The 9572-nt window shown below is 33.9% G+C and overlaps 1 long non-coding RNA gene across 1 annotated transcript in view; it reads right to left on the bottom strand.

Moving 5' to 3' along the window:
* LOC135968095 (uncharacterized) overlaps window positions 1-9572 on the bottom strand; it is a 108375-nt gene that overhangs the window by 15747 nt on the left and 83056 nt on the right. The window lies entirely within an intron of this gene.

Below are 9572 nucleotides of genomic sequence, written 5' to 3'. Positions count from 1 at the left end.
TACCCAGCAACGCAGCTGGAAATGCTATAGGAATGCAGGGGAAGCCGGGCGCGGTGGCTCAAGCCTGTAATCCCAGCACTTTGGGAGGCCGAGGCGGGCGGATCACGAGGTCAGGAGATCGAGACCATCCTGGCTAACACGGTGAAACCCCGTCTCTACTAAAAATACAAAAAGAAATTAGCCGGGCGTGGTGGCGGGCGCCTGTAGTCCCAGCTACTCCGGAGGCTGAGGCAGGAGAATGGCGTGAACCCGGGAGGCGGAGCTTGCAGTGAGCCGAGATCGCGCCACTGCACTCCAGTCTGGGCGACAGAGCGAAACTCCGTCTCAAAAAAAAAAAAAAAAAAGGAATGCAGGGGAACTATGTGTTCCCTTGTGGGTCTCTGCATCCTTCCCCTCTACCATTTCAGAACTGCATGAACTGAGCAGCTTCGCTCCTGGGACTACTAACTACTCTGACTGATACTTAATTTGTTGTTTTCTTCTAAGGCAATTACACCAGTAATTTCTGTCACCTAAAATTTTTTTTAAAGCTTGAAGAAGACAGCACTTTACTTTTCTTATCACTGTGACAATGTCTGTAAGATCCATTTGCAAGCTGTACAAAGGCAAAAAGATATCACTATTAAATGTTTATACCATATAGCCCAAAATGTGTATGTAACTTTATGTCCAAATGTGTTTATTATTTGATGAGCTTGTCTCAGTGCCAGCTGTCACTAAAAGAACCAGAAAAGAGGAAATAGTGGGTAGGATACAACTGAGGGCTTCACATTTAACGATCGTTCCTATCTGCTTTCAGAACAACTTTTCTCAAAGAGGATGTGGAGATTAGAAAATAACCGGCAAATTTATTCTTGTAAAATAGTTTCTTTTTTGTTTGTCTGTTTGATCACAAACAAGAGCATGGCATGTGAAATACCTTCTACCAGTGGTTACATAATTAAATAGTCAGCTATTCAAAAAAGTATGAAATATTGATTTGAAAGACACTTTTCACCAAGCACTGTTCTAGACATGAGAAAGATGGTAAAAAAGTAATGTAGACACATGTTCTGCTTTCATAGAGTTAACATTGTAATGGGATATACAGCTATGCAGCTGAACTTTGGACTAAGATGAACTTTCTACAGTATGCCCCATGCTGAATTTAAGTACTTTTGACCTGACTGAGCAGTATGTTTAGTTAAAACTCTGTGATATGGTTTGGATTCGCGTCTCCACCCAAATCTCATGTCGAATTGTAATCCTCAGTGTTGGAGGAGGGAGTTGGTGGGAGGTGACTAGATCATGGGGGTGGATTACCCCATTGCTGTCCTGTGATAGTGACTGAGTTCTCATGAGATCTGGTGTCTCTTTCTTCCTCCTGCTGCTGCCATATAAGACATACCTCCTTCCTGTTCGCTTTCCCCGTGATTGTAAGAACTGATGGCAATCCTACTCAAACTATTCGGAAAAATAGAGGAGGAAGGAATACCTCCAAATTCATTCTAAAAGGCCAGTATTACCCTGATACCAAAACTAGACAAACATAAAAAAGGAAAACTACAGGCAAATATATCTGATAAGCATTGATGCAAAAATCCTCAACAAAATACTAGCAAACTGAATTCATAGACATATTGGAAAGGTCATTTATCATGACCAAGTGGGATTTATACCTATGATACAAGGATGGTTCAACATACATAAATCAGTGTTATACATCATATCACCAGAATGAAGGATAAAAACCATATGATTATTTCAATTGCTGCTGAAATAACGTTGGATAAAATTCAATATCCCTTCATGATTAAAAAAAACCCTCCAAAAACTAGGTATAAAGGGAAAATATTTCAACATAATAAAATCCACTTATGACAGACCCACAGCTGGCATCATACTGAATGGAGAGAAACTGAAAGCCTTTCTTCTAAGATCTGAAACATGACAAAGATGCCCACTTTCAACTGTTATTCAACATAGTGCTGGAATTTCTATCTAAAGGAATCAGACAAGAGAAAGAAATAAAGGACATCCAAATTCGAAAGGAAGAAGTCAAATTACCCTTTCTTGGAAATGATATGATCTTATATTTGGAAAAACCTAAACTTCATAAGAAACATATTGGAGCTGATAAACATATTCAGTAAATTTGCAGGATACAAAATCAACATAGACAAATCAGTAGCATTTCTATATACCAACAGTGATCAATCTGAAAAAGAAATAAAAAACATAATCCCATTTACAATAGCCACAATTAAAATTAAATGCCTAGAAGTCATTTTAAACAAAGGGTGAAAGATCTCTGTAATGAAAACCAGAAAACAGTGATGAAAGAAATTGAAGAGGACACCAAAAACTGACATAGATTCCATGTTCATGGATTAGAAGCATCAATATTGTTAAAATATCCAGAGGCTGAGAAGGATAGTAGGGGGTTTGGGAGGTGGTAGGGATGGTTGATGGATAAAAAAAAAAAAAAAAAAAAAAAAAAGAAAGAATGAATGAAACCTAAGATTTGACAGCAAAACAGGATATCTGTAGTCAATATTAAATTCTATATTAAAAAATAACTAAAAGAGTTTAATTGGATTGTTTGTAATGCAAAGGAAAAATGCTTAAAGAGATGGGTACCCATTTTCCATCATATGATTATGACACATTGCATACCTGTATCAAAGTATCTCATGTATCCTATAAGTATATATGCTTACTATGGACACACAAAAATTAAAAATAAATCTTAAAGTGCATACAACAGTATCTGACGCATATCAAACAAGTTGTAAATTCCAGCTATTGTTTTTACTGTTATTACTTTGAAGTATAATGATTATAGATTTTTACTTATTTTCTTCTGTTAATAGATAAATAAGGCATAGTTTATGGTAAGTAAGAGAGACATGGATTTATACATTTATATCATCTCATGCAATGTGGCATTCGGAAAATGTGGTACTAAAATTTATAGGCAAATAATCTACCTGGGCCTCATATTTATTATTATTAGATAGACAATAATATTCATTAAGCAAGAGAAAGCAACCATGCTGGAAAACAATTACAGATAATGAGATGATTAAGGACCTACTTATTTTGTGCCACCTGAGGCATTGTAGACAGTTTTAATAGTTGGATAGTGGGTCTTGAACTTAGGAGAAAAAGACTTAAGGTTTAAGAGTAGAAATACTAGCTCTACCCTTTTCCAGTTGTTTGAACTAGAACATGGTTATTCATTTCTGAATCTCAGTCTTATACTCTTAAAAACAGATGGAACCAATAACTAATGAGATACTATATGTGAAGTTGACTAGCACTGCACCTGCGGCTTTAGTTATATCCTTTGTCTTTCCATTTCATTCCTCCTCTTCTCTTTCCCATACCCTATAGTGTAACCATCACTGGCGTTAGAGACAAAAATAATATGTTTTAAATCCTGATTCTATCACTTATTAATAATGTGACCATTACTTAAACTCCAGGAAATTTTGTTCTATCAGCAACTATAAAGTAAGCATGTAACCATGTGTTGGTTTTTCCAGGATTAAGTAAAGATTTAATTATTGTTTATTATTTATTACTATGATTTTTGTAACATGCCAGGAAAATACAAGGTGATTGTACAATGGTAACTTTCTTTTTTGCTTTTTATCATTTCTATTTTCTATATGTATATTTTCTTATTTATTTTTAAATAAGAAATACTTTAAAATGTATTTTACATTTTAAATATTTGAGAAAATATAAAATACATACACTCTTCAGGATTCTACATAAGATCTTGATTTTAGTGTTTGTCTATTATATACTTTTGTGTGGGTTTTCTATTATTGATGCTGGCAAAACTTGTCCAAATGTGGCTTTCTACTAGTAAATGAAGGCAACATAAAATGTTATGCATGACTCACTTGGCTGACACACTTTCTCATTTGTTTAAATAAAAAGAAAAACCCTTCAGCGAGATTAAAATGTTGATTAGAGTGAAATATAAGGATTTCTGAATTCCCAATTTATGTGATCCGTTCTTCTAATCCTTTCTTTAAATGTCTCCAAGCTTTGAACACCATAAAATGTACTTTAAAAAGCAATCAATATCAAATAATTATTTTATTTTAATATCGATGAATAATATTTCTAATATCATATAAATCAGAAAAATTAGTTTTTTTTTAAATTCAGCAACTCATTTTGTTAAGCTTGTTATTTTTTTTCTTCACCTATAAAGCATACATAATATCCTCCCTTGGTTACCTCTTTGGATTAGTGGAATGATGAAATAATCCACATGTAATTTTAAAACCCATAAATTAGTAAGTTGTTGCTAGTAATACTCCAAGAAAATATGAAAATAGAAGCAATTAACACATTAAAAATTAAGTTATTCTGTTGTATAGCTGATCAAATATCTGTTGTTATTAAATATATGTGATCCAGCAGAGTTTTTAATGCTTTTTTTAACTCTAAAAGTAAATTTTCCAGAAAAACTACCAGCTATGTGAGTTTTAGAATATTAAAGATATTCTGGGAAAAAGAAATGTGAATACTTGTTGAAAAATAAGATTTTGGCAGTTCGTTGTCAAAAAAAACCTTAAAATTCCAAAGTGTCTACCAGTTGTATAGTACTAAATCTATCCTTGTTTTTTTCAAAATGTTATCAATAACCATGCAGCTGGGAACTGCACAAGCTAAATTAAATCAACGTATTGGAAGAAAAGGAGTTGATGATGGCAGTAATCACTGAGTATTTAAGTAATGTAAAGGCTGAGAAGCAAATAAAAAGTGTTGGGGGGGGGCGGGAGAGAAAAAATAAATCATAGACGGCAGATAGTTTATAACTAGGGCAAGCCAGTAGCTTTAATGAACATTTTCTATAAAATAGCATGACAAGTGATGCTTAAAATGTTGTGCATACAATTAATTATTGCTGCTTCTCTTTTTTACCCAGTGGATAATATACTGAATTTGTAATTTTATTATTTCAAACTAATAGGTTTTGTACATAATTATGATAAATTCCTTTAAGGTTTTTCATGAGATGTCAGTACTAGTTATGATCAAGAGCTATAAAATGACTGCAATATAGGTTGGTTTCAAGTGTAATTTCTAAACTAGCCAATGTTTGTTTCAAGAATAATTGATTATTAAATTCTAAGGCAATTACTTCTTAACCATTAAAAATAAAATTATATATTCAAACTCAGGAAGCTACAGAAAGTCTTTTTTTTTTTTTTTGAGATGAGTCTCATTCTGTTGCTCAGGCTGGAGTGCAGTGGTGCAATCTTGGTTCACTTTAATCTCCACTTCCCAGGTTCAAGAGATTCTTCTGCCTCAGCCTCTTGAGTAGCTGGGACTACAGATGTATGCCACCATAACTGACTAATTTTTGTGTTTGTAGTAGAGACAGGGTTTCACTATGTTGGCCAGGCTGGTCTCAAAGTCCTAACTTCAAGTAATCCGCCTGCCTCCCAAAGTGCTGTTATTACAGGCGTGAGTCACTGCACCTTGTGGAGAAAAGATTTTTTAATTAAGAAATTTAATATCTCTCTACTAAAAAATACAAAAAACTAGCTGGGCGAGGTGGTGGGCACCTGTAGTCCCAGCTACACGGGAGGCTGAGGCAGGAGAATGGCGTAAACCTGGGAGGCGGAGCTTGCAGTGAGCTAAGATCCAGCCACTGCACTCCAGCCCGGGCGACAGAGCAAGACTCTGTCTCCAAAAAAAAAAAAAAAAAAAAAAGAAAGAAAGTTAATATCAAAAGTAAACAATATATTTCTAAATAATATATAAGGAAATAAGTGAAGCACAAGAGAAACTAGAAAATATTTTTAATTAAATAATATTAAAAATGTAATCTCAAAGTTTCTATGGTACAACAAAGCAGTGCTTTGTAATAAATGTAGATAGATTTTAAACACTTTTAAACGCAAAGCAAACCCTAAATACATAGAAAAAATAAGAATAAAGAAAATTAAGAAATATGGTTCCATGAAAGAGCAATAAAATTGATAAACTCATAGCTGGATAGATCACAAATTACCAGTTTTATTAATAAAAAGAAGGAACATTATAAAAGATAGCATAGGCATTAAAATGATTATTAAAAAATTTGAAAACTAATTATTGGACAATGAATTTAACAACTTAGATGAAAAAAACATTCTTAAAAAACACAACATGCAAAACTGACACAATATTAAAGAGAAAATGAAAGTATCTCTGTGTCTCTTAAGGAAATTGAATATGTTATAAAAGTCCTTTCAATAAAGTAAACTTGAGAGGCGCTTCAGGATGGCTGACTACAGGCATCTGGTACTAGCCTCCTCTTCAAAGACAAACCAAATAATGAATAGATAATAACACTTTGAGTACATCACTTAAGAAAAAAATGCTGGAATTCAACAAAGGAATGACAGGAAACACCTAAGGTGAAAAAGGAGAGGGAAATGGGCCAGCCTACTTGAGCTGTATTGGCTAGGAGACTGAAAAGGCTCCCCAGCGTGCAGAAAGGGTAAGTGAGTGACTCCCATGGCAGTCTACATTCCCACCGCAGACCCCTGCAATTTCAGCCATGGAAGAGCTGCTCAACTTACCATCCACAGAGGTTTTGAAACTAGGTGGAGCACTGCCTGAAGACTGTGCAACAGCACTACTCCAGAGAAGGAACACACATTCTTTTGAAATAACCGAATCAGACAAATATTAAGAGGAATAAAAAAGGAGGGGCAGTGTCTATGTGACATAAGGAACAACATAAAGCAACCAAATATTTAAATTGTCAGAGTCCCAGAAGGCAGAAGGGAAACTAAAGTGGGAGAAAAACTTACTAATTTTAACATATCTCAAGTCTAACAAGAGATTTAGACATTCAGATACAGGAAGCTCAGAGATCCCCAAACTGATATAATATAAAAAGTTGTTCTTTACAGCACATTGTAGTCAAACTATCAAAAGTGAAAGACAAAGTAAGAATTCTTTTTTAAATTCTACAAGAAAAAGTATCTAGTCACTTATACTGGAACCCCCATCAGATTATGTGAGTTTATCAGTAGAAAATGTATAGACCAGGGGAGAACTAAATAATGTATTGAAAGCGCTGAAAGACGAAAACTGCCCGCATGGGATACTATACCCAGCAAAACTACTTTTTATAAATGAAGGACAAATAAAGTTTTTCTCTGACTACAGACTAGTCAGAGACTAGACTGGGACCCACAAGAAATGCTTGAGGGATCTGTACATGTAGAAGTAAAAGGATTATATCTATATCACAAAAACACATGAAAGTCTAAAAGCCACTGGGGCAAAAACAAAAAACCTCAAATGAGGAAGAGAAAGAACTCAGATGTTACCAGCACAGAAAAACACCAAACCAAAAAAATAAACAATAAAAAAGAAAGGAACAAAAGGACAAACAACTAGGGATGAAGAAAACAACCAGATGTCAATTAATGAAATGATAAGAATAAGTCCTCACATATCAATAAGAACCTTGAATATAAATGGATTAAGCTGCCCACTTCGAAGATATAGACTGACTGAATGGATCAAAGAAAATAATATGACCCAACTATATGCTGCCTATAAGACACTCATCATACCTGCAAAAGCACATGTAGAATAAAATCAAAGGGATGAAAAAAGATATTCCATGCTGAGAGAAACCGAAAGTGAGTAGGAGTAGCTACGCTTATATCAGATAAAACAGATTTTAAGTCAGAAACAGTAAAAAGAGACAAAGAAGGTCATACATAATCTTAAAGACATTAGTTCAGCAAGAGGATACAATTCTAACCATACATGAACCCAACACTGGAGCATCCAGATACATAAAGCAAATATTACATCTAAAGGGAGTGATAGACTCTAGTACTATATTTATTTGGGGACTTCACCACACAACTCTCAGAATTAGATCATTTAGACAGAAAATTAACAAAGAAATACTGGATTTAAACTGCCCCAAAGGACCTAACACGTAGTTACAGAGCATTTCATTTAACAGCTACATAATTTCATCAGCACATGGAACATTCTTCAGATAGTTTACATTTTAGAAGACAAAACAAGTCTCAACAAATTTTTGAAAATCAAAATCACAAGTATCTTTTCAGACCACAATATAATAAAACATCAATAGCAAGAGGCCATCAATAACAAGACACCAATAACAAGAGGAACTTTGGAAACTATATGAATATATGTAAATTAAACAACATCTTCCTATATGACCATTGGGTCAAGGAAAAAATAAGGGAGAAAATTTTTTAAACATTTTTGAAACAAATGAAAACCAAACTACAACATACCAAACCCAATGGGATACAGCAAAAAGCAGCATTTAGAGTAATGTTTATAGCAATAAATACCTACATCAAAAAAGTAGAAAGATTTTATATAATCTTACCGTTCTTCTCAAGAAACTACAAAGCAAGAAAAAAACAAAGCCAAAGTTAATAGAAGGAAAGAAATAGTAAAGACCAGAGCAGAACTAAATGCAAAAGAGACTAAGAAACAACCCAAGTTATCAACAAATGAAAAGTTGGTGTTTTTAAAAAAATTACATAAAATCGATAAACCGCTAGCTATACTAACCAAAAAATAAAGACTCAAACAAACAATATCAGAAATTGAAAATGAGACATTATAACTGATGCCACAGAAATACAAAAGATTATCAGGGACTATTATGAACAACTATACACTAACAAACTGAAAAAAAAAAAAAACTACAGGGAATTGATAAATTCCTGGATATATACAACCTACCCAGATTAAATCAAGAAGAAACAGATAACCTGAACAGAATTATGAGTAATGATACTGAATCAGCATTAAAAGTGTCCCGACAAATAAAAGTCCAGCATCAGATGCCTTCACTGCCAAATTCAACCAAACTTCCAAAGAAGAACTAACACCAATTCTCCTCAAAGTATTTTTGAAAACATATAGAGGATGGAATTCTCCCTAACTTAATTCTAAGAGGCCAGCATTACCCTGATACCAAAACCAGACAAAAATACAACAGCAGCAAAAATTACAGGCTAATATTCCTGATCAACATAGACACAAAAATCCTCAATAAAATATGAGAAAACCAAATCCAGCAGCACATCAAAAAGATAATACAATATGATCATGTAGAATTTATGCCAGGGATACAAGGATGGTTTGACCTATGCAAATCAATAAACATGATACATCACAACAACAGAATGAAGGACATAAATCATATGAACATATCAACATGCCCAGAGAAAGCATTTGACAAAATTCAACATTGTTTCACATTAAAAAATATCAAGGAACTACAAGAAACATACTTCAACATAATTAAGGTTATATATGATAAATCCACTGCTAACATCATATTGAATGGGGAAAAGCTGAAAGTCTCTCATTTCAGGACTCAAACAACATAAAGATGCCCATTCTCATTACTTCAACACAGCACTGAAAATCCTAGCTGGAGCAATCAGGCAAGAAAATAAAAGGCATCTGAATTGGAAAATGGGAAGTCAAATTGTCCCTCTTTGCAGGTGACAAAAATGTCATATCTAGAAAAATCTAAAGACTCCACCAAAAAACTC

Source organism: Macaca fascicularis, chromosome 17 (assembly GCF_037993035.2).
Source record: "Macaca fascicularis isolate 582-1 chromosome 17, T2T-MFA8v1.1".
Lineage (NCBI taxonomy): Eukaryota > Metazoa > Chordata > Mammalia > Primates > Cercopithecidae > Macaca > Macaca fascicularis.
The sequence above is the reverse complement of the archived record's forward strand: the minus strand, read 5'-3'. Positions and strand labels throughout refer to the sequence as shown.